This window comes from Triplophysa dalaica, chromosome 11 (assembly GCF_015846415.1).
Source record: "Triplophysa dalaica isolate WHDGS20190420 chromosome 11, ASM1584641v1, whole genome shotgun sequence".
Classification (NCBI taxonomy): Eukaryota; Metazoa; Chordata; class Actinopteri; order Cypriniformes; family Nemacheilidae; genus Triplophysa; species Triplophysa dalaica.
This window is the reverse complement of record NC_079552.1, coordinates 2371263-2378028: the sequence shown is the minus strand read 5'-3', so window position 1 is coordinate 2378028 and position 6766 is coordinate 2371263.

Sequence of the window (6766 nt, the reverse complement as noted above, 5' to 3'; positions counted from 1 at the left end):
CATCTTTAGAGAAAAGTTTTGAGTTTCGGTTCAGAACTATTTTTATTTTAAATCGTGATCCTGGGTGACGAAACCAGTCTTTTGGGCCAATGTTTTGAAATTTAGATTTTCTGCATCATCTGCTAGCTGAATACATAAGCTTTCCATTGATGTATGGTTTGTTAGGACAGGGCAGAGATACAACTATTTAAAACTCAGGAATCTGAGGGTGCAAAAAACGAAATATTGAGAAAATCACCTTTAAAGTTGTCCGTCAGAGGCGCTGTAGCAGGCCGTCGGTATGAAGAAACAGGTTTGTTTTAACGCCGTGATGACGTTGTGGAGAATAGAAACTAGATAACGCTGAAATTCTAAGATTTGAACCCTTTTCGCACGAGATTAGTAGTAGTTTACCTAGGGACCTCTAGTCACTTTTAATAATTGTGGAGGTTGTCTGTGATCTTAATCCCGTGCCAATCGGCCATGTCTATAATTTGCTAAGTAAAAATTCCTCCGCGAATTATCTACCGTATTTTGAGAAACACAGAGGTTCTGTGATAATATTAGTCCTGTGTGAATTGCCATCTCTGTGATTTAGCGGGCTCATCTAACCTTTTTCAAGTTTTTATCCGACGTTCAGGAATAATGAAGAGAATACCATTCCCGTGCGAATAGGACTGTGGATACCAAACTTGAATGAATAATTCCCAAAGAGTGCGCAGCAGTGAAGTCTAGACGTGTATCTTGCCATTTTTGTCAGCGATTTACTGAATCCACTCAGGAAAATATTTTGTATATTTATGTTAGGATATCTTCATGGAACATAATCTTCACTTAATATCCTAATGATTTCTGGCATGAAAGAAAAATCTCAAATGTTGACCCATACAATGTTTCGTTGGCTTTTTCCACAAATATCCCGTGTTTAAAACTCTAGGGTCACAATTAATTGCCATTGACTGTATTTCATTGAATTCATCCGAACCTAACACCAAAATTCATTAACAAATAATATTAGCCCACAGACTCTAATTAAAGTTGTATTATTGACAAAAATAATGAGCGCTGAAATGGAATTAGTGTCTGGGTCAGTGCTGTTGGCTTCATCAGCCCACACAGAAAACAACCATCACACTTTCATTACTGACTAAACCAGAGCTGAAATAATTACTCCACGTTTCCTTTCCGCTTTTTTTCCCCTGTGATCCCATCATAGCACTCAGAGACAGACAGACAAGACAGACAGATATAGATGTTGTGTTCATAAAGTAATCTTGTAATGGTTTTAATGGTATTGCGATAGAAACCAGGCGTGTCCAGACGACTGCAAACATATCACGTCCACCTCTCACTGTGCTAAACAATGTTCTTCAGCGTTCGAGCCAAAGCCAACAGCTAATTTGTTTTCTTTTGTGTGTTAACAGGAAACTCATCTCATCCCACGCAGAGGAAGGACAGAGACCTCTTTAACCCAAACAAACGCAGGGGCTCTGGGAACCGTCAGCTTCAGCTGTCCAGAAGACAAAACTGCTCATGAATCAGTCGGCTAAGACCACAAGCGCTCCAGACGTCTGTGTTTCTCCAGCTGAAGAGGGTAAACACAACTAATCTCAGTGTCAGCATTTAAAAAGTCATTCTGGAGGAGAACGAAAGCCAGGGTGTTAAAGAAAACATTTGTGCGGGAGTGAATAGACAAACTGTGGCTGTCGTGCTGTTGAGCGATGGTCTCTTTAAACACATCGGAGAACCAGAACTCACTTCCACAAGCACACTTAATAGTGCACACTGTGATGTGTAGTGGACACCATGAGCACTGCAGTCCTGTTTGCTTGACATTATAATGAGAAGTCAGACAGAATAACACAACAGGTTTAATGGCACGAAGATTTGATGTTGCCTTAAGTATCATGAACTAGTGTTTGAAAAGTGACTTGTTATCATAAAATATTGTAGATTTTTTACATGATGGTAGGGCTACAAAATACACCAAATTATCCAAACATTTGTGAACAAATTGACTGTAAATCTTCATAAAAGCTAAAAGTTGTGTGTAGTCAAAGTTGTGGTTATATAATATTCACTTTTTAAATAAGTATATATTATATGCAGTATATTTTTTGAAAGACCAACTGTGGTGAAGGTTTTTAATGTTGTTTATTTGGTGTTTTTAATATTAATATTAATATTTTGAGACAAACTATGTGTAAATGTATAATTTTAAACCATTGCTGAGTATTTTCCACTGATGTATATGAATGACTGGATTGCACATGGAACGCTAAATCACCGGCAGGAGCTGAAAGAACCGGAAGCGATCGCGCCGCCATCTTGGTATGCCCGACTGACAAAGAGCGCCATTGACGATCCAAAAACAACCTGTTTTTTACCATATTAGGCACGCAATTGTTTTTTAGTTCACATGTGTGTATAAATAATTGTTAATAATGTTTATTTTGGACAGCATAGTGACTTATAGAAATCAATATATAGAAGATGTGTGTGTTTTGAACACTTTTGTAATGGCACATGTGCTAATGTGTAGAAATAAAGCTTCATGACTTAAAGAACATTTCAGATTTCAGAGGTGTCTCTCTAGTCTGCTGATCTGACATATGCGCAGTGTTGGGTAAATTACTCTGAAAAAGTAATTAATTACTAGTTACTCATTACATATTCAATAGTGTAATTAGATTACTGTTACTCATTACTAATTACTTTCTATATCCTACATCAACCTTGATTAGTTAAGTGATTCAAGAATATACATGAAACGGCTTATTGAATTCATTCAAATAATATTATTAACTGACCAAAGTATTACAAATGTGAGAATTATACATTAAAGCACAGATTTTAAAATAAGACTTTGAATTTTGAAGTCAATTACGCTATTGCACACGCATATATTTAACAAAGTATTTAGTTTAATTACATCAAAAGTAGCTGTATTTAAATTACAGAAAACATATGAGTAATCCCTTACTTTACTTTTTCAAGGGAAAAGTAATTAAATTACAGTAACTAATTACTTAGTAACTAGTTACACCCAACACTGCATATGTGCTACCGTAATGAACATGAACTTACTCTATAGACGACTTTAGATTTAAATTCCCGACTTTAAATGAAATAATCAACCATTTACATACTTAAGACATTTGCGAGGCTTTAGATATACGGTTAAACTTTAGTAAAACATTCTAACATTAAAATGGAGATACTTTACACATTTGTAACAAATCATCAAAAGAAAACCTGATTTTCTTCCTTTCATTGCATGTATTTTTACTACGGTCTCAGTATGTATCTCTGATAACGTCTGTTGTCTTTACAGCCACCTGCGCTCCGACTATTGAGAAGATGTCATGACTGGAAGCGTTTAATGAGAAGAGTCTCTTAACTGAGTGTGAGCCTGAGCCTCCAGCACTCCATCACATCATCTCGACGACTATTAGATTGATTTCAACAGAAGACGGCTCGTGTGATGTGTGACTGACAGCACAGATGCATGTCGCTCGATTCAGTGAGTCTGATCTAACCAAACCACATCAACCCAGACGAGTGCACGGGTAAAGTCTTACTTACTAACCAAGTCCGAGTTAAAAGAAAACAATTTTCCACACATATTCATGTATTCGTCATGGATTTTTTTTGGCTATTATTTGTGACAGGAGAAGCCAAAATGTCATACCAGGTCTTCAGATTTCACATTCAGGTTAGTGACCCAATAAGATCGAGAGTTCAGGAGATATTGTGTATGGCAGAGAAACAATTTTGGGGGAATTTGTTTTTCCATCTTGATGTAATGATCTGGTTCTGGCCTCATGTTTTGTTGGTTGGCAGTGGATATGTTTTGTGTTTTTAATCGTTCTGTCGAATGAATGGAAGCGTGTCCTCCACAAAGCTCAGCTCTTCTGGATCTCTACGTCTCAGCTGACTTCTCAAAACCTGACAGATCTAGATCTAAACTCAGCTCTCTGTCTCTGCACATTATATACACGTCTCATCTCGTTCTATGCTGTCTAGATGTAGCTGTGCTCTTCAAGAACACCTTCACTTCATTGTATTACTCATGACCCACAGCACTTTAGATGATGGTGAGATCCTGTAGTGTTGCCAAGGGCAACTGGGCCAGAGGTGGATTGAATATCATAATACACTCATGAAGACAATAAAAGATTTAATGAGAAGTACTTACAGATTTATAACATCTCAACCAGACACTCTCGCTGTATGCCAACTATTGTCTCACTTGTGTCTACTTTTGTTTCTCTTAAGGACGTTTAGGAGAAACATTTGGGACAAAGTTGATATGTATATTCAAGGAATTTGGCACGATGTCACGGGACAAAAGCACAGAAGTAATTTGTCAGGAATACTGAGGCGTGACACCAAACAGCGTGACACAATTAAATGTGGATTATTGTGCTTCTGCTGGTTTTACAGACCGAACATTTGGACGAAAGCCCAAACATGAGCCGTCATCTTTAGCCGTGTAGCATTGACGCGATGCTAAGCCGGGGCAAACATTTACTAATAAATCTGCCCGGCGGGGTTCACAGGTGCATGAAGAGCAAAACCTGAGGTTAAACGTTTTCCTGATCCTCCTCACACAACATCGGACGGGACTCTTCACAGGTCACATACCCTCAGAAGACCCTTTGGTGGGCTAGAAAACACCTAATGATATAAATTGGCTACGACATAATTCTTCCTCAAGGATTTTTTAACGTCCTTTTGTCAGAGATGATTGCGCCTGCCATTCACTCTTATCCATCTCTCTTCATTACTGTTATCACCCACATCTCCGGCAAACTCCACATCGCCATTGTGTGCAGACTTCCGGTCCTTACTCCTTTAACAAACCCCAATCATTCTTGATCTGCTCCTGAACAAATCTGCTTTCAATGTCTAACTGATGCCAAGATGTGAGGTAATGCTACGACCTCAGCTGTTTCTCACGGCTAAAGAGCTTCATTTATCAGGGTTCTCTTCCAGTTTTAGCATCGGCCAAAGACTGAGCTCATGAATATTAATGAGCTCACGCTGACATTCCTAGACTGTTTTGTCAGCCTCTGGTTATAAGATTCTGCCTTTTACAAATGTGTTGTCAAGCGAGAGTACAATTTTTACTTTATATCCTAACAACAAACCCATCTCTTATATCTTTTTAATCTTTCTTTTAAAGCGTGCATTCATTTAGATGTTTGTCGTTTTATTGAAGCAACCATTCGAACAAAAATGCTTTGAGATCCTCTCACTCCACGTTTCTGAATATTCTTTAGCAGATCGTTGCGTGTCACCATCTATACTGTAAGATTACAGCTGGACGAGACAGACGCCGTTTCCACTGTAAAGAAAGTAGATGTTTGCCGAATTATTGTCACTGTTGCTCAAGGACGAGGCGGCCAGTATCCATGTGAATTATTTCATGCGAAGCTCAAGTGTCTGGGGAGTTCAGCTGTCTGAAATGTGTAATGAAACACAAAACACAAACACTTTGATTCAAATACGGTTTATTATTATTGTGAGTCGAGGGAGACAGGACTGAAATCATGAGATGAAACAAAGAATGAAAGAAGATGAGATGAGATGTGTGAGACAACAGGGTTTATAGAGAACCTTTCACACACTGACACACATTCATGTCAAACTGTTTGTGATGCAAAGAGATACAAAAAATGACTTTCTTAGTCTTTTGTTTTCCAGTAGATTTCCAGTAGTTTTCTACAAATTCTTGAATCAAGATGCATTTTCTTCCAAAATCTGCTAATGGGGAAAGAAAAATAATCTTGAATTAAGGTTGACCTTTTTCTTATTCACTCAATTCAAGATTATTTTTCTAAACCCCGTTGGCAAATTTGCTTGTTTTAAGCACAAATTTACTGAAATTTCATATTTCTTTACTAAAATCAAGACTTATTTTCTTAGTTCTGTTTGCTCATCAAGAAAAAATTCTTGATTCAAGAATTTGTAGACGATTTTACTGTAAAGCAGGAAAATACTAAGTAAGAAAGCCATTTTTTACAGTGTACTACCAATCCTCAGAGAAACATTCAATGTTTTTAACACTAAAAGATACAATAAGTAGAGAGACTTGATAATCATCAAAGCAGAAGAAGGAAAGAAAGCGATGTTAATGTCTTGATATGTCAGGAAATTTCTTTCTTGTTTACCATTTAAAATATCGAAACATTCTTAAATCAAGATGCATTAGAAAGCAAAGTGACTAAACATATTTGAATATATCCTAAAACAAAAATCAAAAGTAGGTGAGTTTAATCTTAAAACAAGACACAATCACCTGCTAATGGAGTAAAAAAATATGTGTTCTTTTGGACTTAATATACTCAAATATATGCTAATATATCAAAGTCTCCAAACCAAAGTTTCAATATTCCAGTGTTCATTTTCCAATAACAGTTTCTTTTTCTTACAGTAAAGTGTATCATGAGTCAATAGCAGTTTGGTATCGCATTTATCTGGCTGTGATGAATCCACCTGTATCACATCATCCCATGTGACTGTAATTAACATTTTAAGAATTTAAGCTTTGGTATTGACATACAATATTGCCTTATACAATACTACTCTAAAACTACGCATAAGAAATATGTTTCAAATCATTCCTTTCACACATGGGACTTTTAATCTAGCCAAATAATAAAGCATGACAGAAAGAAAGAAAACAAGAGTTTACCCAAATATTCATTATTGAACTGTCTTGACTTGTTAAATGAATGTGTTTGGAAGAGCTCTAATAATTCTGCATATGAATATTAATCTT